Below are 10,933 nucleotides of genomic sequence, written 5' to 3' on the forward strand. Positions count from 1 at the left end.
AATAGTTAAATAACTTTCCATTCTACACAACCCAATAATCTGATTTAACACTTCCTTTAATTTATTCAGACGAAATAACTTTCGAAAGGATCGCAATTCACTCGTGGCTCAAATAACTACGGAAGTTATTCAAGTCTCTAATTTGTTCAAAGTTCCTTTTTACGCGGCCCGTCAAAAAAGGGGAAACGGGCCTGAGCCTTCGGTTGCATATTCAGTACAAATCCGCGCACAACGAAGTAAGTAATATACAAAACACATTTATTGGAAAAAAACATGGAATAGAATTACAAATCTCAATTACTCCAGAAACTGAACAATTTCACTCACTGATACCCGTGTTAATAAAATCATTCAATCCCAGAACAATTCGATTGCAAAACACAGTTCATAAAAAAGGGAAGAGGTAAATACCAGCTACGTGCTATTTTTGGTGGAAGCAAAGTCGAGTGATCAGTTCGATCTTGCTTCTAAAATCCGAATTAGGGAAACAGGCTGGCCACGAGGGAACCGGCGGCCCGATGACTATTCCCCCCTCTCGCTTAAATACATAAAATATAAAAATCCCTCTCACCTATCTCCAGTCCAATTTTTGGGAGTAAATCCAAGTTAATTTCAGTCCAGTGATCCTGCGTCTCACACAAAGATCTTCGGGACTTTTGGAAAAAAATCTTGAAACTCCTCCGGGCCTCTTCACGTATAAGCGCTCTTTTGGGGGAAAAAGCCCTGAGCTGTTTCTGCCGGATCTTTTATAGACCGCTCGGTCCCCCCCCTCCCCTTTCTTTTCTCCTGTACTTTCCCTATAGGGTAAGACTGCCCAGTTTTCCCACGCCTATAGAAGGGACTGGCCAGCTTTCTCACGCCTATAGAGGGACTGGCCAGCTTTCTCACGCCTATAGAGGGAACTGGCCAGTTTCCCCACGCTTGGTTATCTGTGGCCTTCAGCAGCTGTTTCCGCCCTGACCACGCAGTACTTTCCACCAAATGCACAGCTAGTGGCAAAACCTTTCACTTCCCCTTTTCTTCTCTTTCTCCTACATAAAAATAACTTTTTAAAGTTACGCTTCAATTTACTCTAAAATAAAAATCCAAACCCTTGACCTACTTTTCTAAACAATTTATGTCACGCCACTATTCTCATAGTGACGGGTCTCTTAATCGAATTGACAAATAATATTGCTTAAAGCGGTTACAGAATACATTTTTAGCCAAGCAAAAGAATCAAAAATAAAAATCACATTTGTGCTTCTCCAAACAATTTATGTCACGCCACTATTCTCATAGTGACGGGTCTCTTGATCGAATTGACAAATAATATTGCTTAAAGCGGTTACAGAATACATTTTTAGCCAAGCAAAAGAATCAAAAATAAAAATCACATTTGTGCTTCTATGCGTGACTCACCCTCTGACACCGTGCTACTCTTTTTATTTCTATTTTACCATGTTTAGCTTATTGGCTCCTCTTTTGGTCTCACGTTTTGGTCTGGCGCCATCTTTTGGACAAATTTGGAATTTCAGCTCTGCCAATTTATTCCTGTGAACAATCCATATTCTACCATTTGCACCATCTCTGCCCCCATGTTACATGACATCCTCCCCTTGGATTGAAAACAGGTATAAACTATCCCTGATTCCCAAGAGCTACTCAGCCATGTCGTCGTCGTCTGAGATATTCACAACCTCAGCGGTCGTTGAAGTAGGGCAGGCCGCTGCCATGTCTCCCTGTCGGGCGATCTCTGCGAGGGCGTTGATCAGGCGCGACAACCGACCAGCAGCGTTGTCGTCGTCAGCGTGGTTCTCCTCGGCGAGAGCTCCCAGCTCCGGTGGTGTCGATCCCTCTGTGGCCACACTCTCGACATCTGCCTCTCCATTCTCAGCCTCGCTCCCGCGTCCTCCGTCTCGAGCCTCATCGTCGTCCTCAGACTCAGACGGAGCTGCATCCACATCCAGCGGGCTTATCAGCCGTACGGGGCTGATGGGTGAGTCGAGGGGAGGATTATTATTGTAGCCAGGCCCTCCATACGTACGGCTGCCGTCTGGATCCCGACGCCCCTCGCAACCCTCACATGGCTCTCTGCACCGGACATAAGACCCATCCTGGGTCCAATGTCCAACACACCGTCCTCCTCCCCGATGCGCAGGCCGGACAAGCCCCACAGGGGCCTCGTTGGGCATCTCCATAGGTCGGTGTAATCCATATCCTGCGTTTGGGTGCGTGTAAAAGTCAGCCGGGAGAAAGCGATGAGGAGCGCTCACTGTCAAACAGCGCCCACATTGCCAATGTGAAGTGACGCATCGGGTGCCGTTCTGTTGACGCCAGGTCATGTGAATCAAAGGCCAGATAGTGCCGTAGGTTCTTCCTGCTCCATGCATGAGAACCGTACGTGCCATCAGGGGCCCTGTGGTTGTCTCGAGCAGAGTCGCGGTGGTCATCAAATCCGCACATCCTTCCCAGCCGAGATGGTCCAAGCTGGACTGCTCTCCCTCTTTTACATACAGACCGTCAGGGACCAGCCAAGCCAAACTAAAGCCGGTCTGATAACAACAGCTTCCCATATAAGATCTCCCGATCACCCAGGCCAATTTCATATTGGTCATTCCGCATAGGATGCATTTAGGTGCATCCGCAATACGGTGTATAGTCTGTAACACATGGAAGCACAAATTTTAACATTTTTCAGGTTACACTTCAAACAATCACCCCTCTGCCAGCCCCTCTTCTATACAATAGAGGGGCTTCTCTGCGGCTGCCCTCCCGCCTCTCGGGGCGGGAGGGGAAAAAAAACAGAGTATGTAAAAAACCAGGTTATCATTGCCAATTGGTCCACCACTTCGGTCCAAAGTAACACAGACAATGACCCCCATACTATGCACCAGAGTACGAGTTTGGCCGTACGCCATCTCCACGTGACAGAGGTGCGGGCATGCTGGTCAAGTCTGGCTACCATCTTTATAACATACATGGCCATTCCTATCACTAATATTGCTTCTAATATGACAACCCCGAAAACAACATAATAAACAAAAATTGACACCACTTCCAAAACACTCCACAAAATAAGCAATACAATTTCGGCAATACCTCTGGGTGTATTAGGGTCAACATACATTCGGCCATGCATGTAGACTACAAAAAGACCCAAACCCATCGTGTGTCTTGTGTATAAAAATCTCAAAATCAAAACCTTAAATATTGATATGACCAAAATCACGGGGCGAGTGAGTTGTTGCAAATCCCAAGACCCAGAACAGCAGTAGGCTGTCCATATACTAAATAAAACCCAATATTGAACTTCGTTACTCACTCTCATCGCTCCTGGCCTCCCTCTTGGATTTAAGAACCCACTTGAGCTGTTTGTTGCCATTATTAGTTCTCCTTTTTGTTTTTCTCTTTTGTCTCTTGAAGTTCCGGTCTCTGAGCTGTCAGGCTCAAATGCCCTACTGCCGCCCGACTTCTCCTTTTAATAAGACGTTCCGACCACCCCTCTTGTGGGCTGTCATTTGCCTAACTAAAGACGCCCCACTCTCGCGGGGGTCGAATAAAATCTTCTTAATACTTCCTTTTATGGCCATGCACAGAGTCGCTGCTATTCCTATCAATGCAAACCCTACTAGCACCCACGCCCAGATTGGCCCCAGTACTGCCTCCAAGGCACCGGCGACCACATCACCAAAGGCCTCAACCGCGGCACTTGTTACTGACTGCAGCGCCGCCCCTATTTTCTCATACCAAGTGCAATCATGAATGTTTTCTCCATGGCCACATTTTATCCAATGCTCTGAAGGGGAGAAACATGTTCCGTTATTAAAAATTCTATTGGGGCCAATCCAATCAAAACCCATAAACTGCCGCCCCTCACACAGACTCTTTCGGAACGCACGCCCTTCAGCAATCTGTATCAGCGCAGGCAGCCGATAGGGGATAGACACTGGCTCGCTTAAATTTAGCAACCCTTCATTTTGTACCCAGGTATTACAAGGCGCCCGGTTTCTAGCGGGCTGACGCCTCCACCTGTTTTGTGGCGAGACGTACTCCCACAAAGCTCCTTCTACACTCCTGTATCCTTCATCTTGATATTTATCTAAACAATATTCTTTCCAATTAGGCAGTGTAACACATTGTTCACGAGCTAAGGTAATCAAACATTTTGTTTTCTCAGTGTTACAAGTCATCGCCCAGGGCCGAGGATTCACATAAATATATGGGGAGTACATTCCTGTGGGCTTGATATCAGTCTCTTTTGAATATACCGTTGACATAAATTGGTATTGAACCCAGTAATTTGTTGTTACATTTAAACAGGGTATAACCCATTGCTTCATTTCATACCCATTAAATCCCCACCATGTCTTGGCGGGGTCTCGAACTTTTATTTCAGACCATGCCTGTAAAATTCCTTTCACTGTTTTGTTTGCTAAGAGACTGGCACAGTTGTGAACCCACCTGGTGCCCAAGACGGATCGCTTGATCTCATCCAGGTCACATCTTGGCGACTTCCCAACTGTCCAATCCCTCCCATGCAATCCAGCATAAATTTTCCCCACCACACATTGGTCAATTCTGTCAAATTCTCCCGGAGTTACCGTCAACAAATCGGCAGGAGTGGGTAACCGTTGAACCCATAAGTGCCTTGCTGACGGGTATAACCGGTGTCTGCCCTGGTAACTGCTGGGCACAGCCATCCGTGTTTCTACCTGCCATAACCATGGAAATGAACTATTTAGCCAAAATTCAAAATCTACTGGTTCCTTATTTGGGTTGAACTTCCTCCCTCCCCTTGTTGACACTGCGACAGGGGACTTCATTTTTTGGAATTTAAAGGCCCACATTATCACATGATAATTATTCTCACAAAATTGTCCCACGTTAAAGTAACACGCATTTAACCTACTAAAAACTCTCTGACAGTCCCAAAATACTGACTTCTGGCTGTCGGACAAACTTCTCGGCACCCGGTTAAGGCGACGCTTACTTGAATAATCCTGAGTTTTTTCGCAAACCAAATCTAAACAACTCCAGCACGGCTCCCATCCGGGATAAGTGCCACGGCACGTGGAGTTTTTCATTGGGGCCGGGAATGAAAATTCATCCGGCCTCTTTCCACTCTTTTCCCAATACCCTCCTTTTGATTCGGGCAACGGGACACACGAGGCATTGCTATACCATTCCGCATGCTCTTTGCCCATTTTCAAAATCCAATTTCTTTTAACAATTTTCTCTTCACGTTTGTTCTTGCAAATCAAGCTTATTGTTAGGTTAGCAAAGTTTTCTGGCGCTTTGAAGTACCTCATATCACAAGCACTAATGTTACTTCTTATTTGCCCTGTCCAATTCACGTGACCCAAATGTTCGGGAAAGTGAGTTACTTCACTCACTATTTCCCTTTTTGTCTTAAACCGTCTTTCCTCCTCGTCTCCTGCGCGCGGAATTGCTCCTGGTTCCAGTGGCAAGGCGATCATCTTCTCTCGTCGTCGCAGCACCGATGTCCAATATTGTCTGGTAGCGATGTCTGGTGCTATGGATGTATTCCATTTCACGGTGACGCTTCCAAAGTCCACTGCCCAACAGGTTTGATTGAAGAGCTTCGTTCCATCGTACTCGACATTGATCATCTCCATTGGGTCATAGCGGGCCGCGCTCTTCCAAAATGTGAAGCTGAGTAGGATGCTTGTTAAAATGACTGAAAGTATTATAGCTGTCAGCCAATCCGTCACCAGGGTCTTCTTCCATGATATCGCCGGCTGAGGAAAAATAGATGGTCTCCATCCAATTGTGCTCCAATCCATTGGAGGGTTGTCGGGTAGATTCGGTGGTTCGTCGCAAAAAGGCGAAGCGCTGGGAATCTCATACCCGCTGTCTGCAAATAAAGTTGCTCCTCGACTTCCAAAGTTCGGCTCTGGATTTCTGCTCACGGGAACTGTATTCGCGTAAATTGGCTCCAGAGCTATCCATCCCTGGTTTGCATAAATCTCTTGCTCTTCCTCCACAAAAAACGGATTCCTCCAGTTCTTTCCATCGTTGTCTGTGGAAGCCCCGGTCCCGGGGCTCAGCCCAACCGCTGGTCCCGCTAGGTCGCCACCAGCGGGATCATCCGTGTAGCCTGGGAGGGTCATTGGTGACCCCCCACTCTCCAGGCTCATTGTTCTCCTTCTCTTTGCTCCGCGCGGGAAGTTCATGGTTGGTCACTCCTCAGGGCTGAATGAAGATCTGGTTCTTCTCTTCTGGCTTTATAGGAGATCTTCCAGCCCCTCCTCCTTTCCTGACTCCTCCCTTGTGCCAAAGAAACCGTCCTCCTCTTTGGCTGGGCCCTTCTTCCGGCGGTCTCCTGGTTTTCTTTCTGTTAGTAGTTATGTACAGTCCATTAACAATACATTGTTATAGTACTTCTATATACACCTGTATACATACACCGCTATATGCACACTCATTTTTATATACACATATGTACACCTTCTTCTTTTTTTTTTTTTTTTCAGTCGTTCTCCCCCTTGGAATCTGGCCGGCTCCACAGCCTAGTCAGTTCCTCTACTGCGGCCCGACCCCTTTTTTTCTTTTGGGGTTCTGTTTTAGTGGACCACACTGCATAATAGGAGGCCTTTTGAGCCAACGTTCCCAGCGGCCTATTGGATGCAGACGGTCCTGGTTCCTCGGGCCTGGTGTCTACCGCATCATTCGACATGTTGTTCTCTTGGCTACCGACTTGTTTCCTGGTTTCGGCGGCTTTGCGCTTCATTTCTGCCAGCACTGGACATGTCTTAAGGGTGCGGTGACGCTCCGGACCCCATCTGGTGTTTCCTTTTCCATCACATCCAGGCGTGGGACACACCTCGAGGCTTCCCGCATACACCGGGCAAGATCTAAATGAGCGGTGGTGAGTTGCCCCTGGTCGGGCGCTACCGCTCCCGTCGCAACCAGGAGTAGGGCAATTTGCCGGATACAACTTCGTCCAATCAAAGGGGGTCCAGTCCAGTAGAATCTTCCCGGGCCGGTCACTTACGCCACCGCCCTCTGCCTTTGGACATGCTACTAGGTTTTCCCCCGGGACTTCTGTTTCCGGGGGGACAGAGGTGATCTGACTCTCCACTTGGACTCCTGCTTCTGGCAGGAGTGAAGTGGTTTGACTTTCCACTTGGATTCCCGGTTCTGGCGGGAGAGAAGTTGGTTGAATTTCCACTTGGACTCCCGGTTCTGGCGGGAGAGAAGTTGGTTGAATTTCCACTTGGACTCCCGGTTCTGGCGGGAGAGAAGTTGGTTGAATTTCCACTTGGACTCCGGCTCCTGGCAGGAGAGAAGTGGTTTGACTTTCCACTTCAGTGCTGCCTTTTTCAACGTTATTTTCCTCCCTCAACACTGACCGGAGCATGTTCCCTACAGCTGGACTTTTCTGTGCCAAGCCCTGGCCGGGATCTTCTTCCCATTCTTTTGCTTCTGACCGGTCAAGGTCATCCGTCTGTTTGGCCTTTCCTCGAGGTTCCATCGCTGCTACTGTGTCTGGCTCTTCCCTTGTTTGTATTTGTTCACTAGGAATATCCCGTACTTGGGGCCCGATGTTTCCCATGACTGCAAGCTGGCCAAGCCTTTTGGCCTCCAATTTGATTCCCAGGGAATATATTCCTTCGTAGGGAATGATTGCCATTTTCACTGTAATCCCTACCAGTGCTGCTTCACCCTCACTCACTATAAGGACTGATCCGACTTTATTCCCAGGGGCAAAACAGTACATTCCTTTTTTCGTCACATACTGGAAGTCTTTGTTACTCGTGTCCAAAACACTTCGATAGCAGTACATGTTACTCACGGTCGGGCTTGTTTCCGCAGGGGCTGCCTCCACTTTGACCAATGGTGCGTCCTTGCACGCCACCAACTGGGCTATAGCCCGAGCCCAAGTCATGGGCCTCCAAGGTCCTTCTAGCAGGTCTCCCAGGGCGGCTTTCCCCCCTGCCGAAAGGACCGACGCACGAGCAAACAAGGCCATTTCGTTGGCCTTTCCTGTACAACTGTTGGGGGCAGGCTGGCCGTCTGGCCCTGGCCACGGCCAACAATGGCCCAAGGCTGCATAAAGGTTCTTCATAGCCTGATTATTATCATACGCCGGCCAAGATGCTCCTCCCAACACTAAATAGAGGGTCGCCAGGGGGGTCATTGCCCTGGTGATTTGCCATCCCTCTGCTTCTCCGACTTTCAATAATTTTCCTCTTGTCATGCGATCTAAACACATGAGGCAATATTTCAGCTCATCGCCGTCCCACACACACGTGCACGAGCTAATTTGTCGAGCCCGTACATCCGTAGTTGGTCCGATCTCCCACTGTGAAAAAAACACCATTCGTGCCAAGATGGTAATTCGACACTGGTGGCATACCATGGCATCTAATACTTTGACTGGAAGCTTGTCCTCATTTCTCTGGGCAAATTCCAGCTCTCTTACTTCGGTGGTCAGTACAGGTGGCATCATGAAGCCTACTCCTGACCACATAGTAGGCAACAAGTTGGGTGTCAAACAAATGACACAAGCTTCGTCGACCCATGTCCAGTGAAAATGTTCTGGTCCACCGGGTGTGCAACCCCGCTTGGCCAATCTCACCAGATTTAGGGCCCTTCCGGTCTGGATCCCATTTGGTGTTCTTCTTACGATGACCGCACCCTTGTGTGCGGCCATGCGCACGAAGGCCGGGATTGTTCTGTAGTCCGTTGCCATATGTTTTCTTTGGATTACTTCTTGGCTTGAATTGGGTCAGCCGATAACGGCTTCAGCTGTTCAACTCCTTGGATACCTTTCTTCCTCAAACGTACTGTGTTTTTATCCAACACTTCACTGACGATGTCCGAGCAGTCGTACTTGGCCTTCACCGCTGTTTTGCTGTTCAGGTCCCTCGACTTGATCCACACCTTCTGTCCAACACTGAACTGGCACTTCTCTTTATTCTGGGACGAGCCGTCTTGGGTTCTGCCCACTTCCTGGGACACAAAGAGTCGTTGATTGAGTTCTTCGGACGGGGAGGGCCGGCTGCTCCTACTCCTCCCGTTCAGGTCTGCAACCAAATCAAGTAGTTTAGTACTCCACTCTTTCCCGTTTGCATTTTTTCCCAACCAGGTTTTGACTAGACCTATACTTCTTTCAGCCACCCCGTTTGCTTGTGGCGTGTAAGGGGGCGAATAGACTCTGACTATTCCCCACCTACGACACCACTCGTCCACCTGGGCGTTTTTGAAATGAGTTCCATTGTCTGTTCTCAACTCTCTTGGGATTCCTAGCCACATGCACCCGTCTTCTAGTGTCTTGATCACACTGTTTGCATTGGCTTTTCTTACTGCTTTCAGCCCGACGTGTCCTGACATCGAGTCAACCAGCACAACAAGGTATTTCTCACCCTTTGCGCCACTTATTCCCATGGGGCCAGCTACGTCCATACAAACCGAGCCCCACGGCACAGTACTCCTGATCGTCAATCCGTCCGTGCGTCGTCCTCTTCGCCCTGCGTTGTATTTGTTGCACGGATTACAATCCCGCAGAACCGCACGAATCATTCGGTCAGGGACCCAGAGTTCCAGCTTCTCTAACTCTTTCCGCGTAGGCAGTGGACCCGCGTGGCCTAGTGCTTCATGCACTGCCGACACGACTTGCCTCACGCTCTTGTCTGGGACCACTTTTCCGCGAGGGGTCTTGTCCCATTTTTCTGCTCCTACAACTATTATTCTTCTTTCCTGGACGTATCGATCAACTTCGTTATTCCCTCTCCAATGAGCTCCTTCTTTTACATGAGATTTCTGGTGAACCACATCCAGACTCAAATTTAGCCGTAACTCGGCTATTTTTTTCCACACTTCATAGTGGGCCACTAGTTTTCCTTTCGCGCCCTCAAAGCCATTCTCTTCCCAAATGGCTAGATCAAATTTGAGAGCTTGCGCGCAATAATGACTGTCAGTTATAAGTCTTACGCGTCCAGCGTGATTTTTTTCCGCTTCTAACAGTCCTTCCAGCACTGCCGTGGCCTCTCCTGCTTGCGCGCTGCCGGGTGTCTTTCCTTTGCGGCGGCAACGCTCCACTCCATTTTGCTTCAGAATAAAACCCCAGTGGGCATTCTGCTCTCCTTCCTTTTTTGACCCATCGGTGTAAAGAGTCCATTCATAGGGCTTCTCTTCATCCATACTCTTTTTGAGTATCGGCTTCTTTGTGGAGGTTGTAGTTGGTCCAATTTCCAAGTCGGGGTCTAGTAGGATGTCCTCCCATCTGCCCCATCGGATGTTGGTCGCTTTAGTGCTCTCGATTGTAGTCTTTCTTAGAAAACGATGCACGTTACTTCCCGTCTGTACTTTGATACCTTGTCCTTGGGCCAGGTCTTTTAAATTACTCCAGTACCTTGCCAACACTGCAAGTTCTTTCTCCTCCTGGGGGAATTTTTTCTCGACGCTGGACAGGGTGTAGGTCCACAAGGCCACCAAACCGGCACCTTCGTTACTGACCGACACCATTGCATCATTTTCTTCGCACTGCACCTTTGCGACCAGTCTTACTGTCAAACTTCGTGGCTCCAGCCGCACGGCTTCTCGGACGGCCTGTTTCAAATTATTCAAGTTCTGATTGTCACTGTCTGACCACTGCCACTTTGTTGGTTTTTGGCCCTCCGGAGTTTTCTTCAAGCGGCTGTACAGTGGCCTTGCATGCTTCTGATAGTGAGGAACATGATCCCGCACATAATTGCACAGTCCAAGTATTCGCTGCAACTCTGTTTCTGATCTCGGGGGCGAGATCTGTTCGATTTTCTGTCGAAATCCTTCTGAGATTCCTAGGTTTTCAGTCACTTGAAATCCCAAGTAATCCACTTGGAATCGGGCTAGTTGGCATTTCTTGAGATTCAGCTTGAGGCCGGCAGCGGAGACTCGTTCCACCACTTTCTGCAGCAAGTCCAAATGTTCCTCCTCTTCGTCATTT

This window comes from Syngnathus floridae, chromosome 13 (genome assembly GCF_059516105.1).
Source record: "Syngnathus floridae isolate MCC-2025c chromosome 13, RoL_Sflo_1.0, whole genome shotgun sequence".
Lineage (NCBI taxonomy): Eukaryota > Metazoa > Chordata > Actinopteri > Syngnathiformes > Syngnathidae > Syngnathus > Syngnathus floridae.